Source organism: Centropristis striata, chromosome 24 (genome assembly GCF_030273125.1).
Source record: "Centropristis striata isolate RG_2023a ecotype Rhode Island chromosome 24, C.striata_1.0, whole genome shotgun sequence".
Lineage (NCBI taxonomy): Eukaryota > Metazoa > Chordata > Actinopteri > Perciformes > Serranidae > Centropristis > Centropristis striata.
This window is the reverse complement of record NC_081540.1, coordinates 9,959,994-9,975,289: the sequence shown is the minus strand read 5'-3', so window position 1 is coordinate 9,975,289 and position 15,296 is coordinate 9,959,994. Positions and strand designations below refer to the sequence as shown.

The following is a 15,296-nucleotide window of genomic DNA, read 5'->3' as shown; positions in this document are numbered from 1 at the left end:
TTCTTATACTTTAGGCCCTGTTTAGATGGAGAGGATCTGGACTGAAAACGCAAAAGTAGCGTTGCATTCTCACTTTTTATTCTGCTTTTAGACGAGCGCCTTTAGGGGAAAATCTGTACATACAGTGACGCAAAAGTCTGTGAAATTTGATGTAGTATGCAGCCAGGTGGCTAGGTGGTACTGTGAAGCACTACCAAACAAAACCACCAAGAGCTTGCGCATAAATAGACACTCCTAGTAGCGCAAAACGGCCTACAGTCTCCCAGGTCTTGTCAAAAGCTGTGGGTTTCGCCTCGACCGAATTCGTGCATCAAAAAATTGCCCCAAGTAATTAACCACTTACAATTCGGGGTCCTTTCTTTTGAGAATTGGTTGTCGTGAGCAGTGGATGTTTAGGGGGAGGTAGTAGGTCAACTAAAAAATGCCACATAGAAGTGGTTAGATCTTCTAGTTTCATATAATATCAGTATCTCCGGTGGAGAAAATGTGGGGTTGCGCCGGCAGGACAGCTGAACATTAAGTGGTGCGCCTTCTCTGTTCTGTTATATTATCTGTGATAATTCTGCTGAAATGATTCCTGGATAGTTATGAGAGCTGCAGGGCAACTTGAATGTCTGAATGATGGAAACAGTGAATAAGAACTGCAAAAGTTGAGGAGGACCGGACAAATACTCTTTCTAAACTAAACTAAATTCAGCTCAGTATTAATTTCATCGCTTTATATAATGCAGTAAGTTATATGGTTTTGAGCTGCTACTGGTAAGAATACGTGGTATTATAAGAGTATGTTTATGTGAAGCAACTCAAATATAGCAGTAAAAGAAAACTCCAATCATTATCTCCCTTATCCAATTCTTTAACACAACAATAAAATAAATAAATAAAAAATAAAAACAATATAGAGCATGTATGTTATGCAGTAAACCAGAATTTTTTTTTTAACTTTATGCAAAACGCAATAAGTGTTTTTCACAAGGTAACTTGTGGAACGCATTTCTGTGCAAGCACATACCTAAATCGCTTTCAAAATAAAAGCACTGCAGTTGTATTGATTTCTAAATTCTGGGTAACCTCACGCAGGCTGGACAGGGACAGCTAACGGGCTGGATACTGTATGTCCCCTAGGCCGCCTGGTGCCCAGGTCTGCTTTAGACCAAAACGCAATGGTGGAGTGTTTAAGATTTCCACTCTGGAGGGTGGTTGAATGTTTTTGTGTTTTTCAGCCCCAAGAACGCTGTCGCCGTCTAAACCAAAGGCACATCTGATAAAATACTGTGTCGTTTTCACCCGAGAGCGTCGTCCTGTAAACAGGCCCTTAGTGTGGATTATTCCTTTAAAGTACATCTTGACAGCACCATGTGTGCTACAGAAGGAGGGGCCTGTGTCCAAAGCTCCGACACCTCCGCCGCTCCATATCTCCCCTCTTGAAGAAGCCATTTCAACCGCACACATCAATAGCAAACTCTCCAGAGCAAAGCACAGCAATAATTCCAGATAAATCATTCCCTCACGGAGCCACTTGATGCGTTCAAACGCACCCGTGACCTTCAGCTCTGCCTCTTTCTACATCATATAGCCTGGGAATATAAAAGCTTATTAGCTCAGAACATTGTTGATACGTTTGTTCGAAGGCAATGCACTAATGAGGCGTTGCAGGATGCGGGCAGCCGCTGACTATCCTTTTGGAGATATTTTTTCCCCGCCGGAGGAGCACAATACGCCGCTAATGGCATCTCTTTCACAAATGGGCAAATAAAAAGAGAGATGAAGTACAATATTGCTTTACCATATCAAAGGAAGTGGCGTCCACGGCTGTCTGTTGGCATGTTGATGGGTGAGCAGGAGGGTGGACTTCTATAGACACGTGATGGACGTGGGGAGACAGTTGCAGAAGCTGCCACAGAGAAAGACAAACAGCGAGTTGGACGGTGAATACACAGACAAATAAACAGAACAAAAAAGTACAAGCTAGACCAACAGACAAAATGACACTGCATTAGAATAAACGCAGGCATGTTAGTTAAGAAAAGGCACAAAAAAGACTTATAGGAACACATTTCAGATGAAAGAGTGCATTACTTTTTCAACCATACATCCTTTTAGTCAGATTTACTTTATTGTGTTTATGTTGCTGACAGCGACAGATACTTACACACATTTGTTGTCACATTCAGCAGCTCCATTGTAGCAGCACCAGCAGCAGCTGGAAGGAGAGGATGCTTAGTTTACAGGCCGAAAATCAGGAGCACATTCAATATATAGAAAAACCTTCATTTAAAAGCAGAGCAGAGGTGCGTTAAACACACTGTTGGAAAGTGGTTTCATCATATTTATTGCAGACTCAGGTCCACATATAAGACATTACATGAAATGAATAACAGGAAAAACACAATTAGAAACTATTGTTTAAAAAGCAAAATCGACTTTAATAAACCTTCTGTTTGTTTTTTTGCATAAAAATACTTTTGTAAAGTATTGAGGTTTATATACACATTGCTGCTCACTGGTTTGTCACTAATCCTGAAAAACATACCCCAAAGGCTGTTCCAAATCATTTAACCCAAAAACTGTAGCAGAACCATTTTGACTTTGAACGTAAACCAGGATTTGTCAACCTTTCTTGGCCCTTTTGAGCCGTTTCAGTCATACAGGTCTCAAAAATGTTAATATACAGCGGATTTTCACCCAGGAGAACAGGGTTTGTGTCCTGTGTGAAAACAAAAGTAAATTACTTTTTGAGTAACTTACATTTTCTTTTTAAATATTTCTGGTTTCTGAATTACGTTTTTTAAGGTAACTTACACTTTAAACGTAACTGGGCTCAGGTAACCCTCGTAAACCAATTCCTGCATTTACGTACATTTATTTAACAGGAAGTTTTTTGCCTTAGGGCAAACTAAGGCCAGTGGTTTTGTCGCCTAAATTCGCCAAAACTGTAGTTTTTTTTCCAACTGTGAACTGGTTATTGGTTGTAAAAAAGGCTGCAGTTTCTCTGGATTTATGCTGTAAAACCACTGAGCTAGGTTTAGGGAAAAAAAACTTCCCGGTAAGGTGTTATAAAAGACAGTTTAAACAGCAAATAAATGTACGTAAATGCAGTAAGTGAAGGAGTTACAAGGGTCACGTGCCTACCGCAAGTTACGTAAAAAAACGTAAGTTACGATCAAAAACGTTGTTCAAGTAACTAACGTAAATAATGTAACTTAGGCAAAAAACATTTACTTTTAATGTCACATGGGACGCAAAGCCCACGTGAAAGTCTCCCGGGTGAAAATCCAACGTTGGTTCGACCCATCCACTACCCCAACCTCCTGCTGAATTTTAACCATATTAACTTTGCTTTGCCGTCAATCACTACTACGTCAGCAAGATGCTAGCGGGCGGATTATAGCATACGGTGTAATACGTAAATATAGCTCGTTTTCGCTGCCTGTACACACAACCTACCTTGACCTTTTTGAACAGGCTGGTCGTTTAGGGTGGAGATATTGTTGGTTTTGGTGGTGTTCACACTTATATTTAAGAATGTTTTCTCCTTTGACAAGGCCTCATACAGAAGCTAACATGCTAACACAATGTTTCTCTATCTCTTTTTATCATTAGTAGTGTTTGTGGCTTCTCTCTCCACCTGTGTTCTCACAGCACTGACTTCCTTACATACTGCAGGTGTGGTAATTAGGCTGTACCAACTAAGTAGAACTCATAGGGGAGCTCAAAACTTCATCAACAACTACTTTGTGTGTTAAACATTAGCAGGAATAAATAGCATACAGTGTATACAACAGCATCATAAAACAAAGCCTGTTGGCAGAGGTGTTAGTGAAATATCCACACTACGTGCTGCTGTTTGATTATCAGCTGATACATACCTGCAACCTCACGTGTCTATACTGCCAAGTGACAACCAACACGATGTAATGAGGCACAGTGGATATTTCCTGTTTGTGTCTTTGATTATCAGCTGATACAAACACCTGCCACCACATACTGAAGAGTGCGAGCAGCCTCCCAACACAGTGTAATGAAGCACAGAGGAGGTTTGCCCTTTTGTTTGTTTGTAATTGATCGTAATTGTTGCTAATTTAGTGCAACTCCAGGAAATAGACACAACCATGAACTTTAAAGGCTTGTGTTGATAAAGGCTATCACTTTCTGCCATCTACTCTGCTTTGTGTGGCAAACTAACCGTTAGAAAAATAATGTAAGTATTATAACAACCTTCATACAGCCTTGCATATTTCAATTAATGTACAGGTGAATATACAAGATAAATTAGATTTGATTTTTAGTTACAATTGTGGTTTCCAACAAGTGGGAAAACAAGATAATCGAGATAAAATGTTCCACTTTTGTTTCATAATGATTCTCTCGTTTTGTTTTCGGTTATACATCTAGAGTGTAAAAAAATAAATAATAATAATACAAAAAAAATGTATGTATATATATATATATATATATATATATATATATATATGAATGTGAATAAATTACAGTGTTCTGAAAGTGCAGTGTGTTACAATATAGTTTTATTATTTTTATAAATTTTTAAGTAAATGTATAACTGCTTATTTATCTTATTTATATATTTTTCTTTATTTATTTGTTTTTATAACATTTATGATTTTATTTGTTTCAGTTGGATGATTTAAATTCTATCTAAATCTGCTCGAGACAGATTTGCATTTAACTGGCACTGGAATATGTTGCAAATTTTGTACCAAATCTTTGAATATTGACTAAAAACAATAACAAAATTAAATATGTCTATCCATCCATTTTTATCAGCTCATCCTGGCTGGGTCGCGGGGGCAGCAGGATAACCAAAATTTTCTAAACATACCTCTCTCCAGCCACAACTTCCAGCTTCTGAATGTAACGTTACAATTACATTTTTAATATTTTTTATACATTTTTACATACGTGTTTAAATACTTATATATATATATATATAAATTATACATTATTTATAATTTATTTTATTTACATATTTAATTTTCTTCTTATATTTGTTTCAGCTAAATGATATTTGAAGTTCAAGAAAAAGAAGAAAGAAAGAAAGAAAGAAGTTTACAGCGGATGGATAATATTACAAATGACAAATTAGTGATTTGTAACACAGCGACGTGTTGTACATCAGTTTGTAACTTTATGTCACTGGCTTCCATTGAAAAGGGTTTGTAGCCTGTTGCTTTGTCACTGGTAGTGTGAACACAGCATAAGTGTGATATGCCAATCAACACTTTACCTCCTTGTCAGAAAACAAAGGAGGGGAGGGGCTTACTTTCTGGGACTAAAACGCTTATTTTCAACACAGAATTGAATTAATTTTCAGTTGTATCATACGTGACACCATGTACAGGGGTATCACTATTTCTTACACCATCCTTTTTAAATCCACTTTCCATCAGAGCCTCCTCCTTGTGCAACTTATTTTTGCAGAAAGCCCCGAGAGGACTGAAGGAGACTCATTTCAGGGTGAAACAGCTTCGACTTTGTTCTGGCGGCGAGCGCTCTTTGGGGAAAAATGTCTAAAAGTCCTACATAATTAGAGGAGGGAGTGAGATGTAAAGATCAACCCTGCTTTGGATGTGAACTCAAAATAGTAAATCAAGTCAGGCTCGGACTCTGACAAACATACCGATGTCAGCGCTGCAGAGACGCTACTGTCCTTATGTTTTTAGTTTGTCTGGGGTGAGGTGAGGACACGAGGAGGAAACAGTCCTGAAGAAAGGAAAATAAACACTTCTTAATTGTTTCCCAAATGGTTTGTAATCTAGTCTGTGCTCTCCTGCAAAAGTCTTGCAACAAAGACACAAAGAAGAGCTTTTTAAAGGATTGCTGACATGCTAGTGGACATCTCAGAGGTACAGCATTATGGAAGTATATTAATATTAAAGGGACACTCCAGAGATTTTACACAAAGATGAGTTTACTTGTCTCAGCATTAAAACCATTATATAAAACTAAATAAATAACCCTAATGATGTTTCAGTGAGGTCATCAACACCAGCTTGGGTTTGACATAAAAAGAGCAATATCTGTTTGCATTATGGGAAATGTAGGCTCTAGTGTGTTTGAAACTTTACTCTGGAATTAAAACAGTGTAGAAACATCAATTGTTTATATTTTATCCTTACTATGAAACACTAAACCTTAGGAGTTTAGGGCTATTTTTGATAACACAACCTCGTCTATATGACCTGGTAATTTTTTTCATTTTGACTTAATGGATCAACATTTCAAACCCAAAGAAAACGCAACACTGGATTTTGAAAATTATGTTTTTTTTTACTTTCGAACCATAATCATGCACAATGAAGAATTTTAAATTTCAAATGTGAACACACGTTGCAAATGTAACATATAAAAAGGTAAAATGAGGGTAACACCTAGTTCAGAGCAATATTTGGTTGCATTATGGGAAGTGTAGGCTCTAGTGTGTTTGAAACTTTACTCAGGATTTAAAACAGTGTAGAAACGTCAATTGTTTATCTTTTATCTCAACTATAAAACACTAAACCTTTGGAGTTTGGGGCTATTTTGGCTGTTTTTAAACACTTGTAATTCTTTCTTTCTTTACCACTTAAAAAATGTTTACCCCGTCGTGGTATAATTTGTTTTAGCACAGCCTCACCTATATGACCTGATATATATATATATGTATTTTTTTTTTACTTTGACATACTGAATTAACATTTCAAACCCAAAAAACCCAACGAAAACACTGCTTTTGTTGTTGTTTTGACCAGTTTTCTGCCAATAAATGCTCCAAATGGCAATATTTTAATTTCAAATTTGAGAAAAATGTTGTCAGCCCTTTATAGAATGAAACAAAAATGTTCATTTTACTCAAACGCACACCTATAAATAGTAAAACCAGCAAAACTGATCATTTTGCAGTAGTCTCTTAATTTTTTCCAGAGCTGTATATTTGACCTTACCTTATTTTCTTGGCCTATGATCATCAAACAAAAACTGGCATGGAGTTTCAAGCCAGTACTTAAAAGGGAAGTTAATGGCATGGCTTGGTGTTGCTTCGTTTTTAAGTCATGACGTCATAAAGAAGTCATGTGATTGGATCACGCTGGCTCCAGAAGGTTAAAGTATGACCTAAGTCAAAACACCTGTGCCCTTTTACATCAAAAATCAAACTGCCAGGAGATGCCACGTCCACTTTTTCAGCACCAAATGTTTCTATAGGAAGAAAACAAGGGATTTTAATTCAAAAATCCCTGTTTATTTCACTTTATCTTTTAGCAAACAGCAGTAAAACACAGTTCAGCCCAAACTGCGATGCAAGGCATACATTCCCTCAGTGACACCCTCCTCCATCCCCGTTAAACGCACACTCTCACAAGCACACACACCTTGTATTGTCTTCAGCTATGCTCAATTATTAATGGATAAACAAAGAGCCGTGAACTGTGATGGGCTGTCGGCAGATATTTTCCCCTCTCATATCTTGCAGGCCCAGGAAACGTACACAAGAGCTGGCACTGAAAAGAGGGAGGAGAAGCTTAAGGTCAAACTCACTCACTGCTCGGGATGCGCACACACACACACACACACACACACACACACACACACACACACACACACACACACACACACATAAGCAGAAGTGCATGCTTGTATTCACGTACAGATACAAACAAACAGAAGATCTGCAAGGAGTACAGATAGTCTAAAAATGTCAGAGCTGCATGTGCGTGTGTGTGCAGAGGAGAGCGTGTGTGTGTGTGTGTCTCGGAGAGAAGTGGAGCAGATAGCTCATTTCCTCTACTGAGACGGTTAGCTGCCTTCTCTCTCAGGAGGTTGGCTAGCCATGTGAAGAGTGTGTGTGTGTGTGTGTGTGTGTGTGTGAATATGTGTTTGTGTGTGTGTGTGTGTGTGTGTGTGTGTGTGTGTGTGTGTGCAGCTAACAGACAACAGACTCTCCTGGGTAAGTGAGGATGATGTAAGGGCAGTTCATCGACTTCACTTCATACAGCAGCACTGTACAATTCTTAAAAAGGTTTGGCTGCAGATAAATAACATGACTGATAGTTGCGACAAATACATTGATTTTTAATATATAAAAGAAACAGGTTTCATCAGAAAAAAAAACACTCCTGCGGTGTTCCATTCTGTTTATCATTGTGGTTGTTTTGGTAATTTACAGGAAACGCTGCTTTGTTGATATCACCGCGTCTCTGCATTAACTGGGAAGTGACTCAAATGAGCCATGATGTCATTCTATCCTTTCTGTTAGCAATATGGTCTCTGATTCAACCGGCTGTCTCTCAGTGTGTCCGTCTGTCTGGTTTCCTTCTGTTTCCAATATGCATTTTAAAGTGACCCCATCAGATCTGTGTGTTTTGACAGTAATACCATTTATTGTAATTATGATGTTGTCGGGGTAATGATTCAGGTGTGCATATGCTGGCTCAGGGTTTTTTTCAGCAAATGTTTTTTTTTTTATTATATATATATATAACAGTATTTAGTTGCTATTTATTAAGCATAAATTGGATGAAACCTTCTAGTGCATTTCTGGAAAATGTTCTGAAAATTTCCTCTTGGGAAGCTTGGGAGCTTTTGTACAATTTTATTAGTTTTAATTTTGTTGAATTTACACATAGCTAAAGAAAACTAGATTTTATGGCATGTTGTAGTTACAAGTTTGCCACTTTAATTGAGTTGTAGCCATGTACTGCATTCAGCAGCACACCCGTATCCCATTAAATACTGCAGGAAGGAACTGTGCATGCACAGTGCATTCTCACATATGCAGCCCACATTACTCCACTGATTATGTCAGTGGAGTAAAAATATTTCGAAAAAATGTATGATATAGTTGGATTTAGCTTGATTGAGCTATGTGAATTGAGGCGTTCATTTCATTGTTATACAGCAGGATTTTCGCATTTGTGTTCATTCAACAACACCACCATACATGTTATGTTGCCTTATTACCTGCGGCTGAAATGACCACTACTGCTGCTTTGTACCTCCTATTGAAGTCCCAGATAAATTGGAAAACCAAATTATGTCACAAATGTATTAATAATATCATCCGTAGGTGAGCACGGCTTGGTGAATTCCATCATGTCTGGATGACTGCCAGTACAGCGCAAATATTACTGTATTGGTCTGTATTTTGCTGTGGAGTGGATTTGACTTTGATTCACATGTAACAAACGCATCAAAAGGATGCTGAAAAAACGACATCATGATGTCAATGTGTAAAAACTCTGAATTTATGCTGTGTCAGGTCTGTCTGCAAGATGACAAGCAAACAACCTTTAAAATGCTTGTTTTCTGAATGAAGTTTGGCTTGATCAGAGCTAAGCTAACTAGGGGATTTGCCATGCCTACCAAAATACCAACTGGGTGCCCTTTGCTTGTTATTTATTGTAAAACTTCCTTTAAATGAATATCAATGAATTGCTCAATGTTTCAATGTCTATGTTGCTCAAACAGCCCAGATTGTCTGGTCAAATTTTAAGCTCTTGTCCCCATTAGTTAAGTTGCAAGCTAGCTGAACAAACCACATGGCATACTTTACACTTAATTTGACCAATTATTCAGCAAAATAATGGATTTTGTCTGATTATCATGTATTAAAATGTTTCTTTCCATCATATGACAGCAGATAATCCCTATATTTCCAATTTATTGCTGTCGGTTCCAACTTTTATTTTTGCCAACCTAAGCATAATTTATATATCTATAGCAGGGGTGAGCAATTAATTTTCCCAAGGGGCCACATAAGAAAGGTTGCAGAGGGCCGGACCAATACTCAATATTAATTTCATCGCTTTATAAAATGTAGTAAGCTGAGCTGCTTCTGGTAAAAAATCATGAAATGATAAAACTATGTTAATGTGGAGTACCATAAAAACATAAAGAGCATGTATGTTATGCAGTAAACCAAAAATGTATTAGCTTTATGCAAATATGCTCTCAAGGTAAGTAACAACAAGCTAACTCAGTGTTTTTTGTGAAATGCATTTCTCTGCAGGCGTGTATGCATGCACACACATACATAAATCACCTTCAAAATAAAAGCACTACAGTTGAATTGAGTTCTAATTTCTGGGTAACCTCATGCGGGCCGGACAGGAACAGCCAACGGGTCGCCTAATCCCAAGGTCTGATCTATAAGCAGGTATATCTTGGGACCGTATACTCTGTCCATATGGGAAAGAAAAGCATGATCCTCTTCATGCCACTAGACAGCTCAAAACTAAAAATTTTCAAGAGCCAACAATCTAAAACCCAGAAATATTCAATTTACGATTGAGCATACGACTGGGCAATATATCGATATCAAAGATATATTGATATATTTTTAAATGTGGTATGGAATATTGCATATATCGATATATTTCAATTTTTTTTCTTTCTTTATATATAAATGCTGCCCTTACTAGGGTTTGTCATATTTAGTTCTTTTGTAATGTTTGTATTCTTTTCTCATATTTATTTCAGAAAAAGATTGGTCTATTTTATTTCATGGGCTATTTGTATTTAAGATATTTTTTTATTTGAATGAGCACTTTATGGAACTTTGATTTAAAAAAAAAAAAAGGTACTACTGTTGTTATACAGTATTTATGTTCACTTAAATAAAAAGTTTAAATAAAACTACTTGTGACATGTCATATTTGGCTTTAACTTTGACTGAACATTTGCTCTCACTTTGCAATAAAAATATCAGGATATATATTGCGATATTCAGCCTAAATATATGTTGGAATATGATTTTTGGTCCATATCGCCCAGCCCTAATTGAGCATTTATCAAAAATATCGTTGATCTGTCTATTGATACATAACTTAATTGATCACTTGTTTCAGTACTAATAAAACCAATCAAACTGAGGTACAAATATCATCTAAGTGCATGATATATGCACAGCTTCTCTGAAGCTCGCTAACCAACACAAGCTGAAGCTGATCAGCCCACTAACACACTGTGTGTGTCACGTGCACGTACAACGCACACAGAAAGAAAAACACTGGGTAAGTTCCCCTCAGCTGTACACACACAAATCCATCAAACTGTGGCGTACATCTCCGACTTGTTAAGGTACCATTTGTCAGCTGCTCCTGGAGTGGCTGTGTGACTCCGCCACTAATTGCCACTGGTGCTAAATTTAGTAGTGGAGATATGAGTCCTTTTGATCAGTAGCAGTGAATCTTAAAAAAAAAAAAAAAAAAAAAAAATGTGCTCAGCCTCGCAGGCAAGTTTACCCGCCTCTCCCTGCGCTCTCCCCCATCTTCCTGTCACTGGGGAATAGGTGAACTATTCCATATGTCAGCCTTGTCAATCAGCAGCAGAAATATGGGAAGTGCTCCCTCTCTCTCTCTCTCTTCTCCCCCTCCTCTCTGTCTCTCTCTCTCTCTCTCTCTCTCTCGCCAAAGATCCTGGGTAGATGTTGTTCGTCTCTCTGAGAATCCTGCCAGTGCTCCGGTGTGTGTTTATTTATTTCCATGTCATCATGGGTGGTTTGGAACCTCAAGACAAGAAGGGAATATTAATCAAAAGTATCTCAGCTTGGAATTTTAATTGTAACGTTAATCAATCATTGTAAATGAGACGAGGGCTCGCCGACGCTCTAAGTAAACTTCGTAGATTCGCTGTTTATGCAGTGTACAGGAAAGTGTGTGTTAGTTTAGACTTAGAGATGATTAATTCTTTTTATGTATCAAAATATATCTCATGCTAAGGTTGAAGCTCGTTTACTAAGTAAGATGAAAGATGATTTTTCAACTACTTAAAGATTTCAGCCTGAAGTATCAAAATAAAAAATATAACACTTTTAACCTCTTTTTACAGTAGTTAGGGCTTCTCGATTATGACAAAAATCTAAATCATGATTGTTTTAGTCAGTATTCATATAAGGATTATTTAACATGATTACTCAATGGGTTTAAAAAACAATATGTTTGGGTTTTTTTTACTTTAAAACATTTTTAACAGCTGATTTTCTCAAACCTTAAACTGCAAAACAAATTAAAAAAATAAATAAAAATTAAACAATTCTCAATAAAATATAATATATTCATGTATATACAAACATTTAAATATGATTAAAAAGAATAAATAATATACTTTTGCAACATTCCCTGAAAACCACTAAATATAAATAATTATTGTATAAAACAATATATAAAAATAAGTTTGACCAAAAACATTTTCATCAAATATTTTTTTACCTTTAAATATAAATGTAATTTAACTGAAAAACAAACCAAAAATATATATAAAGGTGAATGAGATAATAAAATAAAATAATCATATATAAAGCTGGACATTTAGATGAATATTAAAATCATTATTATTATTAAAAAAAAAGGAAAAAAAGATATAGTCACACAAAAAATGCACAATTGTGCCGAGAGCTCACCTTTATGCCAATATGTCAATATCTCATCATGGCTGTTTTTCTCCTCCAGAAGTTAGTGACAAAAACCAAAGCCGCCTGTTTACTGATTGATGTTGCTGCTATCAAGACTTCGATCATAACTCACAAACTTTCTCCGTTTTTTTCCCCTGCAATCAAGGTTATGTCAGATCAACTTTATCTTCTCTGCTCTGCGCAGGCTTCACCAATAAATATTCTATTTTGATCTCTTTAAGTGACGTGATGCCGTCCAGAAGGCTCTTATTTTAATTAATACATTTTTCATAATCCAGCCGAATGGCTAAATAAAGGGCTTTGTGGGGAAATTGATCTCCTTGAAAAGAACATCCATAAAGGACACAAATCACACTAAAAGCACTGTCTAAACAAGACACTGAAAGGCCAAGGTTGTGAAAGCTTTTAAATGTGTACATTACATCACAGCTGTTTATTTTCTTATTCCACTTGTTGTTTTTCTTTAATAATATATATACATGTCTTCTCACTAGGGCTGGGCGATATAGCAAAAAAATGATCACAATATATTTTTTCATATGGTCCGATCTCGATTATTATCACAATTTTATAAAATTGTGTTTAAACTGCCAGTTTTAAAGCATCTGTACTATTAGTTCAATATTTTATTAACATACGAAGTAAATAACAAAGCAAATTAAATACGATGAACATAGAAAAATATAAAAACAAAAATAACAAATGTAGAAAAATATAAAATAACACAGTCAACTACTTTACAGTCCTGAGTGTTGTTGCAGGTATGCAAGACCCAAAATAAACAGATATATTGATATTTGTTGTTGTTGGAAAGCCCACGCTGTTGAGGTTTTGCTAACTTGTTTTTAGAACTAAGTTTCAGTTTCAGTAATAACTTGCTTCTCTGTAAGTTTTCATATGTCCCACGCTCTAAAACGTGACCACAGCTGTTCTGACGCTACTGAATGCACCATAACTTTGTGTGAATTACCGTGCTGTGAATGTTAGTTTTCTCTCCATACAGTGGCGGATAGATTGAAATTTATTTTGCTCTTTCCAAACATTCTCCTGTTCCTCCCTGGTTTATTGCTCCAAGTCATGGCTGACATCTATTTCAATGCCCTCAGCTCTCCGTTTAGCTCCACGTCAGGTCTTCTATTTACTTCTCCGGAAACTTACAAACGGAGCAGGAAAAGGTCGACTCTGATTTGCTGTTGTCACTCACATTTCCGATGTGTATGATCAAGTAAATATGCTCACAGCTGATCACCGTAAACAACCTGAAATGTCTCACTATCACTAATCAGGATCATATAATCGCCCGGGCCTACTTCTAACCATCCCTCACTTAAGAAGTAGCTCAGTCTGGAGAAAAGATAAAACCATACAGTTAGTTTTTCCAGCCCTTAACAGATAGTTTGCAAACACACCAAAGATGTGAATGTGAAGAACTTTATCAGGACAAAATATACTACAGAATCTGAATTCAGCATAGAAAATAGTATGCATTAGTATGATACTAAGAGTGGTCTAAGATATCATCATTAGGTGTAAAAACTGCCATCTCGTTGCTGACTGAGGTGACCAGTGTCGTTACAGAGAGCTGCTAACTGTCAGCAGCTCCCTTCTCCCCTTGGTGATTCTCGTTAGCGCCACGTCTAATTCATTAGGACGAACGCAGACCAGGATTATCAGACCGAATGCAGAATTGCATCAAATGCTGCTTGTCAACAAGTAACACAAGCTCTGGAGAGTCATGTTCACAGCTATTCTCACAGACTTTTTATGTTCATCATCAGCATCAGAAGAAATGGGGGAGAAGTGGATTTAAAAATATATTATGGTTTTTTTTTTTACGTGTAATTGAGGAGCATTTTTGTAAGTGACATGTTTAATATTTTTGTACCTACCTTCACTTGGGGTTTGCTATGTTTTACAGGGAGGCTTTGGATCCGCATCCAGGCAGCAGACGTTCCACCCAGCAGGGATTAAAATGCCGACCACTGTAACAGAAGACAGACGGTAAGTCTGCTTGAGAAAAAGTGCCTTTTAAAGATCCCAAACCATAAAAAGTGAAATATCAAGATTTCAATGTATTTATTTATTATAAAAGATATCTAGGTGCTATATAAACACTGTGAAAGTGTCCACAGAGAAATGCACACAGCACATATTCAGAAATTGGATTTTTGCTGATATCCAGAAAAGCCAACTCATTTTGGTTGATTTCCGACACCAATACTGATCAACAAGATCTCCAACCTAAACGACAGAATAGACCGTTTGTTCAATACCACCCATAACGACACATATGCACGACATCATTTTGCAGCTCTCAGCATCGCAGAATGTTCTAAAAATAGCACACGCATCATTATACATACACATACAGTTTGCGGTTGTAAAAAAGGGTGCGGTTTCTCTGGATTTAGGCTACATAACCACTGACCCAGGTTTAGGCGGGAAAACTTCCTGGAAAGGTGTTATAAAAGACAGATTACGTACATGTTCGTAAAAGTTGACGTGAGACTTGGGAGTTACGTATAAAATGTAAGTTACGTAAGTTACATAAACAAAGTAAGTCAGGTAAAAAAAACTAAAAGTTTAAAGGTTACGTAAAAAACATAAAAAGCGTAAGTTACATAAACAACGTAAGTTAGGTAAAAAACCTAAAAGTTAAAAAGTTTCGTAAAAAATGTAAAAAACATAAGTTACATGAACAACGGTAAAAAAAACACTAAAAGTTAAAAAGTTACGTCAAAAGTAATTTACTTTTGTTTTCACAAGGGACATGAAACCCGTTCTCCTGGGTGAAAATCCGCTGTTTGTACTTCAACCACGGTTGCATGTACATCAATCAAATAACAACTTTGCAATTTGTTTCAGTCAGTTCAAGAAATCTCCACACATA

At 36.7% G+C, this 15,296-nt stretch overlaps 1 long non-coding RNA gene across 1 annotated transcript; it reads right to left on the bottom strand.

The window, feature by feature from the left end:
• Window positions 1-1,784: 1,784 nt before the first annotated feature.
• LOC131963039 (uncharacterized) lies at window positions 1,785-14,388 on the bottom strand. The gene is made up of 3 exons (XR_009389994.1): window positions 14,296-14,388; window positions 2,153-2,203; window positions 1,785-1,894 (listed from the first exon to the last, which is right to left on the bottom strand). It is a non-coding gene; the product is annotated as an uncharacterized LOC131963039 (long non-coding RNA).
• Between the last annotated feature and the right edge of the window lie 908 nt (window positions 14,389-15,296).